Source organism: Salmo salar, chromosome 17 (genome assembly GCF_965601325.2).
Source record: "Salmo salar chromosome 17, fSalSal1, whole genome shotgun sequence".
NCBI lineage: Eukaryota > Metazoa > Chordata > Actinopteri > Salmoniformes > Salmonidae > Salmo > Salmo salar.
The window spans coordinates 9,581,023-9,595,751 of record NC_138307.1 but is presented as its reverse complement, the minus strand read 5'-3'; positions in this window follow the sequence as shown (position 1 = coordinate 9,595,751).

The window sequence follows — 14,729 nt, the reverse complement described above, 5'->3', positions numbered from 1 at the left end:
GGAATGTGATGAAAGAAATACAAGATTAAATAAATCATTCTCTCTACTATTATTCTGACATTTCACATTCTTAAAATAAAGTGGTGATCCTAACTGACCTAATACAGGGACTTTTACTAGGATTAAATGTCAGGAATTGTGAAAAACTGAGTTTAAATATATTTGGCTAAGGTGCATGTAAACTTCCGACTTCAACTGTATATGACCGAGTTCAAACGTATAGCAAACACATTTTCACGGGCTGCAAAATGTACTATTGTTTTCATTAGACACACATCCATCCTGGTCGATGGTACTCAGACATTTTGTACAACACAACGATGCTCCCCCTCTCATGTCTTATTGCTTTAACAATATCTTCTTGTTCTTCATCACCACCATCATCACCACCACCACCACCATCATCACCACCACATCAATATCCTTCACCAAACGATCTTCCCTGGCGACATAATATAATCAAATCAACGTTTATTGGTCACGTACACAAATTAGCAGGTGTTACAGCAGGTACAGCGAAATGCTTATGTTACTAGCTCCAACAGTGCAGTAGAATGTCTCACAAATAGGGTACAAATACACATATAATAAAAAAAATCTAAACAATAACTCAAGAAATGACAGAATGGGTCTAATCAACAACCCAGAGTAGATGTATTAGAGTGAAAATGTGTCAGAATCCAGAATAGAAATACGTGGTGTGTATAAACAGCATATAAGTAAGGCAGCTCTGAGCGTCTTCCCATTTACCAGCTTGGCAGTCAAGGAGAAGTAGTGCAGTGCTTCATCCTTGTCATTACCACCATCACCACCACCATCATATTCATCACCACATCATCATCTTTCTGCACTAAGTCGACGTTCTCTTCCCTGACAATGTGAAGCAGCTCTGAGCGTCTTCCCATTTACCAGCTTGGCAGTGAAGGAGAAGTGGTACGGTGCGGTGCGTCTTCCTGTGTACTTGCCACCACCAGACCCTGCTTTGTGTGTGATTCTGATAATAATCTGTCTGAAGACAGAAAGACAGAGCATGTGGAGCACTGGAAGAGCTCCCAGACATGGGGCTAGCATCTGGCTGTCACATGCTGGTCAAGCCACAGGCACAGGTCCTTCTTGACCTTGAAACAAATACAGTAGAGTAAAAAATAATATGTGTGTTGAGGGACTGAATATAGTAGATTAATAGACGAACTGATGGACAGACGGAAGACAGATACATAAGGTACAGTAGATTTCTCCCGAGTGGCGCAGCGGCTTAAGGCACTGCATCACAGACCCTGGTCCGATCCCGGGCTGTATCACAACTGGCCGTGATCAGGAGTCCCATAGGGCGGTGCACAATTGGCCCAGCGTCATCCGGGTTAGGGGAGGGTTTGTCTGGGGTAGGCCGTCATTGTAAATAAGAATTTGTTCTTAACTGACTTGCCTGGTCGCAGAGTGTCCAGATGTGAAGCAAGGGGCTCAGTCCGTGGCAGGGGGCTTCCCCTCTGGAGACCAAGGGGGATGAAGGCAGGGACATGGGGGACAAGGATGATTGAACAGGGAATACAGTCCGTGGCTCCGGGGAACCACGCGGTGACACAGGGAGGAAGACTGAGTTGTCTGGAGCCTTGTCTGCGGCACCTGGGGGTGGGTTCTTGGGGAGTGTCATTTCCAGAGAGGGGAATTGTGGGGGTCCCTGGGGTTTGGGGAGAAGAGGCCCCTCTGTATGGGGCTAACCTGTCCTGGTGCAGTGCTACCTTTCTTCCCCTGGGAGAAAGCTGCACCCAGTACACAACCTCCCCTACCCTCTCCAGGACGCTGCAGGGCCCCACCCTGTGGCTGTCCAACTTGGGGAATCTGCCTTTCTTTCTTAGGGGGCTGTAGACCCAGAACAGCTCCCCAGCCACAAAGTGTCTCCCCCGGGTGTGCACGTCATAGTTCCTCTTCTGCCTCACACCTGAATTCACCAGCTGCTCTCTGGTGAAGTTGTGGGCTGTCTCCAGGCGGTCCTGGAGTCTCCGGGCATACTCCGGCCCCGGGGGAACATGAGGGCTATCTAGGGGCCGACCAAACACCATCTCTGCAAGGGTGCGGATCTCTCTCTCCCGCTCCACAAGGCCATCACTTTGAGGATGGAGAGGAGTAGTGCGGGTCTTGCGCATACCCAGCCTCTCACACATGGTGGCGAACACACGGGACTCAAAGGTTCTGCCTTCGTCGCTGTGGATGGACTCCGCAGCTCCAAACCTGCTGAACATCTCCGCTCTCAGGGCGTCGATGATGGTCTCTGACTCCTGGTCAGGCAGAGCATAGGAGTCGGGCCATTTTGTGAAATAGTCCATGGCTGTGAGCACCCAGCGGTTTGCACTGTCTGTGGTGGGAAACAACCCAACTACATCCACTCCCACCCTCTCCATGGGAGCCCCAACTGGGAACTGTTGGAGCTGAGCATGAGAACAGCATGATGGAGGGCCGTTTCTTGCTGTTTCTTCCTCCACATCCCTCTTGTGCTGCCCCCCAGTAAAAGCCCTGATGGTGTCCAGCACCCCCCCCCCCCCCCCCCATGAGTGCTCTGGAGCACAGCCTCCTGCAGTGCTTTTGGGACCACCATCTGCCACCTCTCTTCTCCCATAGCTGGCTCCTTCCATGCCCGCTGTAGCATGCCATCAGCCAGCCTCAGTCTCTCAAACGTTGACCACAACCCTTTGGTCGCGAGTGAGGGCGCTGCCACCACTTCCCACGGTGGCCTCAGCTGCGCCTCTACCCACTGTAGCACTGGCTGGAGGGTGGTGTCCCGTCCCTGCTGTTGCCCTCATTCAGCCATGTCAACAGTCTGCAGCTCACAGCAGACAGGCCCGCTCGCCCGACCCACTGTGGCACAGAACCCCTCCTCCTCACACATCTCTCTCTCACGGGCCTCTCTCCGCTCACAGTGGCGGTGCTCGTCTGCAGTACAGGGCTGACGGGACATGGCGTTGGCGTTGGAGTGGCGTGCCCCTGCCCTGTGCACCACTGTGAAGTCGTACGGCTAAAGCTCCTCCAACCAGCGTGCCACCTGCCCCTCTGGCTCTCTGGAAGACATGAGCCACTGGAGAGCAGAGTGGTCAGTCCTCACAGTAAAGGGCAGGCCACCCAGGTAGTACTTGAAGTGTTTGATGAAAGCCACAACAGCCAGGAGCTCCCGCCGGGTGACACGGGTTTGTTTGTTGAATGTTTTGCTGAAGGTCGCCACCACTCTCTCCCCCTCTGGCCCCACCTGGGCCAGCACCCCACCCATGCCCACATTGCTCGAGTCTGTGTCCAGGATAAAGGGCAAGGTGAGATGGGGGTGGGGGCAAGCACAGGGGCCTCGATTAGTGCACGTTTGCGGGTGTTGAAGGCCTCGTCACACTCCACTGTCCAAGTGAAGGCCTTGTCCTGCGGCAGCAGGCGGTTCAAGGGAGCAGTGATGCTTGAGAAGCCCCGTACAAACCTCCTGTAGTACGAGGCCAGGCCCAGGAAGCTCTTCAGCTGATGCTGGTCGGTGGGGGTGGACCAGTCTCAGACAGCCCCCACCTTGTCCTCCATGGTGCTGATACCCTCCTTCCCCACATGGTGGCCCAAGAAGGACATCATGAAGGACACCTCTCTCCTCATGAAGTGACACTTCTTGGGGTGGAGCTTCAGGCCTGTGGCAGCCACCCTCTCCAGCATATGCCGTAGTGCCCCCAGGGCTGACTTGAAGGAGCTGCCACGGGACAGGATATTGTGGTGGTATACCAGACACTCCTGTCAGGAGATGCCATTCAGCACCCTGTCCATCAAACACTCAAAAGTAGCTGGTATGTTGCACAGGCCGAAGCACAGGACCTTGAAATGCCAGAGCATGTGGAGAGCATCCTGACTGGTTGCATCACTGCCTGGTATCAAGAGTATCCTGACCGGTTGCGTCACTGCCTGATATGGCAACTGCTCGGCCTCCGACTGCAAGGCACTACAGAGGGTAGTGCGTATGGCCCAGTACATCACTGGGGCCTAGCTTCCTGACATCCAGGACCTCTATACCAGGCGGTGTCAGAGGAAGGCCCTGAAAATTGTCAAAGACTCCAGCCACTCTAGTCATAGACTGTTCTCTCTGCTACCTTACAGCAAGCGGTACCGGAGCGCCAAGTCTAGGTCCAAGAGGCTTCTAAACAGCTTCTACCCCCAAGCCATAAGACTCCTGAACATCTAGTAAAATGGCTACCCAGACTATTCACATCGCCCCCCCTTCCCCTCTCCACACCACTGCCACTCTCTGTTGTCATCTATGCATAGTCACTTTAATTAACTCTACCTACATGTACATACTACCTCAACTAACCGGTGCCCTCGCACACTGACTCTGTACCGGTACCCACTTGTATATATTGTTATTTTTTACTGCTCCTCTTTAATTACTTGTTACTTTTATCTCTTATTCTTTTCCATATTTTTTGAAACTGCACTGTTGGTTAGGGGCTTGTAAATAAGCATTTCACTGTGAGGTCTACACCTGTTGTATTCAGCGCATGTGACTAGTACAATTTGATTTGATATGGGGTATGAGTCCTTCCTGTTTACCTCATTCAGCCACCTGTAGTCCGCACAGAACCTCAGCTTGCCCCCCTTGTTGGGAACCATGACGACTGGCGCCTCCCAGGGGCTGTCTGAGGGCTCGAGGAAGTCTGCCCGCTGCATCTCCAACACAGCCTTGTCTGCCGTCTCCTGGCCTGCGAGCGGGACACGGCGGGGATGCATCTTGATGGGCCGAGCATCACCTGTGTCGATCTCATGCTGCACCAGATGAGTCTCACCCACCTCTTCCTCACTCAGCGCAAAGCTGTCTCTGAATTCAAACAGCAACTGCCACAACCGTTCCTGCTGCTCAGGGTCAAGACCAACACAGTTCCTCCCCCATATCTCCCTCACTGCAGACAGTGTCCTCTCCTCTTCCATCTGGGGTAGCTGGGCTGGAGGGTCCCCGGCCCGGGCTCACGGAGGGATGTGTCGTGGAGGTAGCTGGGGGGAATGTAACACACAGCAGTAGGTGACAGAGGGGCTGGGAAAAAGTCACACACAGACGTGGGGGAGGGGTGGCAGCCATGAGTCTCTGCTGCTTTAACTGTTGGAGTAAAGGGGTTGTTGGGTTGTGTGAATGTGATATTAGGTGACTGCCGGCCCTCCCTGGAAGCTCAGTGTGCCCCCATTTAGGTCTAACTGGCAGCCTGTTCTCATAAGAAAGTCTAACCCCAATATACAAGGGTTCTGCACAGCTGCCACCCACACAGGATGATGCACAGACCTGCCCCCTACTGTCAGAGTCATTTTTCCCTTCCCTTTCATGGGTGCCAGCTTCACCTGTGACTGTGCGGAGCTGCACAGTTGTGGGCTCAAACTGAGTCCACCCTGGCACAATATCTGGCCTCACCAGGGTTACTGTGGACCCAGTGTCCACCAGGGCAGAGCTGGGCACCCCTCCACGGTGACATGACAAAAGTTCCCAACACAGGTCCAGCCCACCACAACAGGCTTCATCTGCTTGGACTCGTCTGCTTCCCTTGCTCCCCGTCCGTGCCGGTGGGCTCCTCCTGAAGATGGTTGTGGGTGGGAAATAGAGCCAGGGGTCCGCACTGCCCCGTCTATGCGGACCCCAAGCCGTTTCCCTGAGTTTTGGGGGACATGGGGCAATCCTGGTGCAGATGGCCTTGCTGGCCACACCCCCAGCAGACCATGGGACCAGGGTGTGTGTTGCGTGCCACCTGTAGCGACACAGCATGAATGAGTTCATTTGTTTCCGCCACCCATGCAGGCTTTTCCGGCTCTGGGCTGCTCTGCCCCCTAGCCCGCACAGAGGGTGTGTCTCCCTGCACCCCCACCGAAGCCCCAGGTGAAGCCCCAGCCCACACGAGCTCCCTCTCCAAAGCCATCTCCAAGGCTATCTGCAATGTCTCAGGATGAACCAGCTGGGTCTGTAGGAGGAGAGAGCGCTTGTATGAACTGGTCCCGTGCTAGCTCGTTCTGCACAAAGGGGGGCATGTGAGCATATGCCCGCTGAGAGGCTCTCAATGTCATTAGCTAGCACCCATAGTGGCTCTCCAGGCTGTGTGCCTCTATTACTCAGTTCAGAACGCAGCAGCCTGGGCTGTACACACTGTCCAAAGCGTCACCTCAGTGCTCCCACTAAAGCCCCATAATCACGTCTGTCCTCAGGGCTAATCAATATCAAACATGACAGAGCATGATCTGTAGGGGTGGCAGGTAGCCTAGTGGTTAGAGCGTTGGACTAGTAACCGAGAGGTTACAAGATTGAATCCCTGATCCGACAAGGTAAAAATCTGTCGTTCTACCCCTGAACAAGGCAGTTAACCCTAGTTCCTAGGCTGTCATTGAAAATAAGAACTTGTTCTTAACTGACTTGCCTAGTGAAATAAAAATGTGTGAGGCATGAAGCCAACTGCAGTGATCTTTCAACAACCCCCCAACCCCCCAAAATGAGCTGACAGTTCAACCTGAAAGCTTCCCAGTCCCCCTTACTGGACCAAATCGGGGAATGGGTGCTGCCATGTTTGTTTATATCCTTTTGCTCCATGGGTGCCGATGATGTGTACATTGTTTAAGACAGCCCCCCGTACCTCACTGATTCAGAGGGGTTGGATTAAATGCGGAAGAGACATTTCGGTTGAATGCATTCAGTTGTGCAATCGACTAGGTTATTTCCTCTGCCCCTATATGAAACAACAAAAGGCAGATGATGAAAATGTCCTAACACAGTGCTGTTATTGTCAGGAAGCTATTAAGGCCCATCAGGCAAACCTGAGAAAATAAATTGAAGAGGTCCAATAATTATATTATGTTGTGAAAACAGTCTTTGAATGAAAAGAGAGCTCTGTTTAAGCACAGGATGTGTAGGATGAAAAAAAATGTCTCTCACCATTTGCCAGTATCATGTGCTTATTACAGGTATTGTCCCTTAGGGAGTGTGATTGTTGTACCCTCTGGAAAGAACATTGATGTTGCGTTTGGTTGAGAGAACACATCTTCCCCCTTTTTTTACCCTCATTTTGACAGGGAGTCATGCTGAGACCAAGGTCTCTTACATATCAGTATACACGAGCACACATCAATAATCACATCAATACACAAAAAGCAAAACACAATCATAGAAAACAAACACATTCTTCAGGAAAAAGCTCACAAGCTCACAGAACGGGAACACCGAGTGCTGAAGCGTATAGCGCGTAAAAATCATCTGTCCTCAGTTGCAATACTCACTACCGAGTTCCAAACTGCCTCTGGAAGCAACGTCAGCCTAGCCACACACAAGCCTAAGATCACCATGCGCAATGTCAAGCGTCAGCTGAAGTGATGAAAAGCTCGCTGCCATTGGACTCTGGAGCAGTGGAAACGTGTTCTCTAGAGTGTTGAATCCCACTTCACCATCTGGCAGGCCGACAGACGAATCTGGGTTTGGCGGATGCCAGGAGGGCGCTACCTGCCCGAATGCATAGTGCCAACTGTAAAGTTTGGTGGAGGAGGAATAATGGCCTGGGGCTGTTTTTCATGATTCGGGCAAGGCCCCTTATTTCCAATGAAGGGAAGGCTTAACGCTACAACATACAATGACATTGTAGACGATTATGTGCTTTGAACTTTTGGGGAAGGCCATTTCCTGTTTCAGCATGACAATGCCCCCGTGCACAAAGTGAGGTTCATACAGAAATGGTTTGTCGAGATCGGTGTGGAAGAACTTGACTGGCCTGCACAGAGCCCTGACCTTCACCCCATTCGACACCTTTTGGGATGAATTGGAACACCGACTGCGAGCCAGGCCTAATCGCCAAACATCAGTGCCCGACCTCACAAATTCTCTTGTGGCTGAATGGAAGCAAGTCCCCACACCAATGTTACAACATCTAGTGGAAAGCCTTCCCAGAAGAGTATCAGCAAAGGGGGGACCAACTCCATATTAATGCCAATGATTTTGGAATGAGATGTTCGACAAGCAGGTGTCCACATTTTTTGGGTCGTGTAGTGTATGCATAAATCAGATACATTTTTACATGATTTGGAGAATAACATGTATTTGGTTTTAGCTGCATTAAGTACCAATTTCAGTTCAACAAAGGCTTTCTGCAAAGCAATGAAGGCAGATTGAAGCTTTGAAAGAACCTGGTCAACCGTGGGAGCAATAGTGTACACCAGTAGAGGCTGCTGAGGGGAGGACTGTGCATAATAATGGCTGGAAGGGAGCAAATGGAATGGCATCAAACACATGGAAACCATGGGTTTGATGTATTTGGTACCATTCCAGCCATTCTGCTCCAACCATTACCACAAACCCGTCCTCCCCAATTAAGGTGCCACCAACCTCTTATGGTGTACACAAGTGTCATCTGCATACAGGTGTATGATACATCTTTTTACAGATAGACCTACATTGTTTATATAGACAGTAAAACGTACAGGACCTAAAATTGATCCCTGTGGGACACGTTTTGTAATATCAAGGAAACCTGACTTAACACCATCAGAAAAAACACATTGTGTCCTGTCTGTCAAGTAATTTTTTGAAATAATTACATGACAACTGATCCATACCGATTGCAGACAATCTTTGAATGAATAAAGAGTGGTCAAGAGTATCGAAAGCCTTTGATATGTCAATAAAGAGGGCAGCACAGTGCTTTCTCCTATCCAAACCCTTTACCGCATCAGTTAACACCAAGGTTGCAGCAGAGATGATGCTCTGACCCGGCTTAAAACCAGACTGGTGAACACTTAGAATACATCTTTTAGCACCCTCAAAACCCCGGGGATAGCACCCGAGATAATCATCCGAAAAATAAAAAGTGTCACTGACTCCAATCAAATCAGTTTGTTGGTCGCGTACACATTTTAGCAGATGTTGAAGTGGGTGCAGCGAAATGCTTGTGTTACTGTTACTAGCTCTAACATTGCAGCAAAAACGTCAAACAAGTACACAAATAATTATCAAAAACTAGATACAAGAAATCACGAATGTCAGAACGAATCCAGTTAACAACCCAAATAACACTGTATCAGTAATCCAAAAGCAATCTATGCGTTTATACTCCAAAAAGATATACTGAGAATGATATGTTCAGAAATACAGTAGATATATTACAGTGAGCTATGTCGAGAATCCAGTGTATAAATAAACCATGCAATGTACCGTAGTCAATATGTTAGAAGAGCTACAGTATGTGAAAAACAGTACAAAAGAAACAGTCCAGTCCTTAATGTGTCTATCTGTATACATGGGACAGCAGCGTTGGCTGTGTGTAAGTGTGTGTGTGTATGTGTATGTGTTTGTGAGTATATGGGTGTGTGTGTGAATGTATATGTGAGTACAGGTGTCTGTTTGCGTATGAGGTGTGTGTGTTAGCTTGTATGTGTGTTTTGTGTCAGTGAGTATATATTTGTCTCAATTACTACAGGAGATGGCGTGATACCTGTTCAACGGCCTGGAGATGGAAACAGTTTTTCAGTCTTTCGGGTCCCGGCTTTGATGCGCTGGAACATTTGTCTGCTACATGGTAGCAGAGGTAACAGACCGTGACTCGAGTAGCTGAGGTCTTTGATGATCTTCTTGGCCTTTCTTTGACACTGGAGGACAGGCAGCTTTCCCCCGGTGATGCGTTGGGCTGATTGCACCACCCTCTGGAGTGCCATTCAGTTGCGGGCGGTGCAGTTGCCGTACCAGGCGGTGATTCAGCCCGACAGAATGTTTTTGGTGCATCTGTTCGTGAGGGTCTTAGGGGCCATGCCGAATTTCTTCAGCCACCTGAAGTTGTAGAGGCGCTGTTGTGGCTTCTTCACCATGAAGTCGGTGTGGTGCAAGGTTATTATAGTTTTGTGATTTAATATTCGTTTTTATTTCTATTAGTTTAGATTTGTATTTGAAATGCAGTGTTTTATTTCGTTTCAGTTTGATAAAAACATTTATATTTCATTTTTGTAATATATTATTTTGTTTCAGTTTTACTTTCACTTTTGGGGTCAGAAAGTAAGCTATTTGTGGTAGGTTACGACCCACTTTTTGCCACTGGGGGAAAGTAATACATAAGGTGATGGGCCAGGACCTAGGTTTGGTTAGGTTTAAATTTTAAATCAATCCTAATGTGACATGGATTTAAAAGGACTGGTGCAAGAAATATGCTGGAAGGAAACTCTTGCCCATGTTTACACCGATGCTTTTTTAACTTCAGTAGTAGATGTAAAAATAATCAAGTACCTTTACATGACAGAAAGAGGAAAAAAAAAAATAATTAAGTCATGGCACATTTGACATGTTATGTTTTTGTAATATTAATTAGGATCCGCCCCTTTTATTACATTTTCGCCTGAAATGACATACCCAAATCTTACTGCCTGTAGCTCAGGCCCTGAAGCAAGGATATGCATATTCTTGGTACCATTTGAAAAGAAACACTGAAGTTTGTGGAAATGTGAAAGGAATGTAGCAGAATATAAAACAATAGATCTGGTAAAAGATAATACAAAGAAAAAACCAACCGTTCTTTTGTATTTTTTTGTAACATCATCTTTTATATTATTCCAGCCTATCTGCAATATACGTTTTGGCCACTAGATGGCAGCAGTGTCTGTGCAAAGTTTTAGACTGATCCAATGAACCATTGCGTTTCTGTTCAAAATGTTGTATCAAGACTGCCCAAATATGCCTAATTTGTTATCTTTTAGGCATATTTCTATTGAACATACTTCTTTCCGTATGAAATATTATAATTTAATTACTTTTTGAGGTACCTGAGGATTAAACAGTAACGTATTTTGACTTGTTTTAACAAAGTTTAGCGGTAGTATTTTGGATTCCTTTCTCTGCATGTTGCACGAGTCGATTACTCAAATCGATGGCGCCAACTAAACTGACTTTTTGGGATATAAAGAAGGATTTTATCTAACAAAACGACCATTTATGTTGTAGCTGGGACCCTTGGGATTGCAAATCAGAGGAAGATTTTCAAAAAGTAAGTGAATATTTAATCGCTATTTGTGATTTTACGAAGCCTGTGCTGGTTGAAAAATATTTTGATATGGGGCGCCGTCCTCAAACAATCGCATGGCATGCTTTCGCTGTAAAGCCTACTGTAAATCGGACAATGCAGTTAGATTTACAAGAATTTAAGCTTTTAACCGATATAGGTATGTACCTAGATGTTTAGTATCCATAATTTTTATGATTATGTTATTTGAATTGCGCATCCTCCAATTTCACCGGAAGTTGTCGACAGGTGTCCCGCTGACAGGACGCTTAGCACCCTTATCTTGATGTGTTTATGCAGACGGAGCTCTTTGTCTGCCACCGTTTCATATCCACAGCCACATATTAGAGGTAACTAGACAGTAACTGTGGGTCAGTAGAATCTCTATTCCTTCTGTGAGGCTCCAGTTAGTGATTCAATCTTATGTAACAGAGGGCCCTCATCACCTGCATCTACAGTACTAACGAATACAGCAGGCACATGCACCGATAGGGCTCTACCTGTGTAGACCACATGTCCGTTTGCTCTTCCTGTCTCCAAAGTGCCCTTTTGGGCGGTGGCATAATTTCCACTCCAATTTCTTTTGTTTGTTGGTATACATCTTTTGTCATTGTGGTTCCCCCGCATCCCGTATCCAAACGTATGATTTGAAAAGCGGTCACCGGTCGAGTGTCTAGCTAGCTACTAGCTGCGTAGCTAGTTTAAATATCAACACCACTGCCACAGTAGCATAAGGTATGTGACCTGCTAACTTGCTGATTTACATCATCAATATCCGGTCTGGTTGGTTGATAGGCCTACGCGCAGCAGAGACATCACTGACCCTCAGACTCAACTCCATCCATTCAGCCTGGAGTTGCACGTGTAAGGGAAGCAGCTTAGCTAGCCACCATACGTTAGCCTACTAAAATAACCACACAAGCCACTTGCCAGCCAGCTATATATCATCATAATTATGTTAAGCAAAGCAACCAATGTGCTACATACACAACTATACCTAGAGTTATTAATAATTATGTTATTATAAAATGATACTAGTGAAGTTAAAAGATGATGGATATGAGATTATGAAGTTTTTATTTAAGAGCATTGGTGATAAATCGCAATGAGTAAAACAAAAAATGGACTAATCCAGTAATCTAGCTAGCCATTTTGTTACCTGTAGCATGTGATAGCCAAATGAGTCTGCTTGCTAACAACATTATATTAATATAGGGTATAGTGATTGTATGGTACAGTATTTCTCACAGTATTCTATTCATTTGCCCTCATTACTGTCTCATGTAGGGATAGTGTAGAGGAGTAGCTGTATCCCTGAAGTGACCTTCAACCTCACTGCTCCTCAATACTTCTACTAAATAATCAAAGTAATAATTACTCAACAAGTCTGTGACCGCATTTTTTTTTTGGGGGGGGGGTGCCCTTTTTATTTTTGGAGTACATGCCCCCCAAACCATCTGTTCATGGCCCTGGAATACATTACAAAGGAACAAAGGTAGAAGAATGTGTCTATGAATAATGTTTTAGGGATGATGTTGTTAAAACCATTGAGTCTCAACCTTTAATTACTGATGTATTGTGTTTTCAGATGAGTGTTTCTAGGTTTTTATTCATTTCTAGGTTTTGCTGCTCTGAGACTAGGCCTGTCTAAGTCTTTGGTCTATCTGTAAGATGGCGCCGGAGAAGATGGCAGACGTTTAACATGCCCCCAGCTGATTGTGTTTTTTTGATCCCTTATTTGCGTTGTTTGTAACTTATTTTTTAACTTATTTTGTACATAATGTTGCCGCTACTGTCTCTTATGACCGAAAATAACTTCTAGTCATCAGGACTGCGATTACTCACCACGGACTAGCAGAATCCTCATTTTCCTTCCACGACTCTGATGAGCCCGATGGGAAGGATACGCTGCTTCCTCAGGAACAACATCAACATAAAGCTGGGTGGTTATATGATGTACCAGCAGGATAGAACAGTGGCGTCTGGTAAGACAAGGGGCGGCGGACTATGTATTTTTGGAAACAGCTGGTGCACGATATCTAAGGAATTCTCGAGCTATTGCTCGCCTGAAGTAGAGTTTCTCATGATAAGCTGTAGACCACACTACCTACCAAGATAGTTTTCATCTGTATTCTTTGTAGCTGTTTAAATAGCACCACAGTCAGAGGATGGCACTAAGACAGCATTGAATGAGGTGTATTCCACCATAAGCAAACAAGAAAACGCTCACCCAGAGGTAGCACTCCCAGTTGCAGGTGGACTTTAATGCAGGGAAACTTAAATCTGTTTTACCAAATTTCTATTAGCATGTTAAATGTGCAACCAGAGGAAAAATAACTCTGGACCACCTTTACTCCACACACAGAGACGCATACAAAGCTTTCCCTCGCCCTCCATTTGGCAAATCTGACCATAATTCTATCCTCCTGATTCCTGCTTACAAGCAAAACATTTACGCAGGAAGCACTAGTGACTAGATCAATAAAAAAGTGGTCAGATGAAGCAGATGCTAAGCTACAGGACTGTTTTGCTAGCACAGACTGGAATATGTTCCAGGATTCTTCGGATGGCATTGAGGAGTACACCGCATCAGTCATTGGCATCATCAATAAGTGCATCAATGACGTCATCCCTACAGTGACAGTACGTACATACCCCAACCAGAAGCCATGGATTACAGGCAGCATCCGCACTGAGCTAAAGGCTAGAGGGCAATAAATAGGCCATAGTAGCGAAGTAATTACAATTTAGCAAATTAACCCTGGTGTGATAGATAAGCAGATGATGATGTGCAAGTAGAAATACTGGTGTGCAAAAGAGCAGATAAGTAAATAAAAACAATATGGGGATGAGGTAAGTAGATTGGATGGGCTATTTACAGATGGGCTATGTACAGCTGCAGCGATCGGTTAGCAGCTCAGATAGTTGATGTTTAAAGTTGGTGAGGGAAATATAAGTCTCCAGCTTCAGCGATTTTTGCAATTCGTTCCAGTCATTGGCAGCAGAGAACTGGAAGGAAAGGTGGCCAAAAGAGGTCTTGGCTTTGGGGATGACCAGTGAGATATACCTGCTGGAGTGCATGCTATGGGTGGGTGTTGTTATCGTGACCAGTGAGCTGAGATAAGGCGGAGCTTTACCTAGCAAAGACTTATAGATGACCTGGAGCCAGTGGGTCTGGCGACGAATATGTAGCGAGGGCCAGCCGACTAGAGCATACAGGTCGCAGTGGTGGGTGGTACAAGGGGATTTGGTGACAAAACGGATGGCACTGTGATAGACTGCATCCAGTTTGCTGAGTAGAGTATTGGAAGCTATTTTGTAAATGACATCGCCGAAGTCGAGGATCGGTAGGATAGTCAGTTTTACGAGGGTATGTTTGGTGGCGTGAGTGAAGGAGGCTTTGTTGCGAAATAGGAAGCTGATTCTAGATTTAATTTTGGATTGGAGATGTTTAATATGAGTCTGGAAGGAGAGTTTACAATCTAGCGAGACACCTAGGTATTTGTAGTTGTTCACATATTCTAAATCAGAACCGTCCAGAGTAGTGATGCTAGTCGGCACTAGCGGTTTGGGGGGGGGGGGGGGGGGGGGACGGGTGGAGTATGAAATCATTTTTACATAACAAATTTTTGCTATCGTTCTTTTTTTACATCCGTTATTAGACAGTGGTAACAATGATGATTATGAACATGGTCTTTTGCCTGCTAATGCCTGCCATGCAGT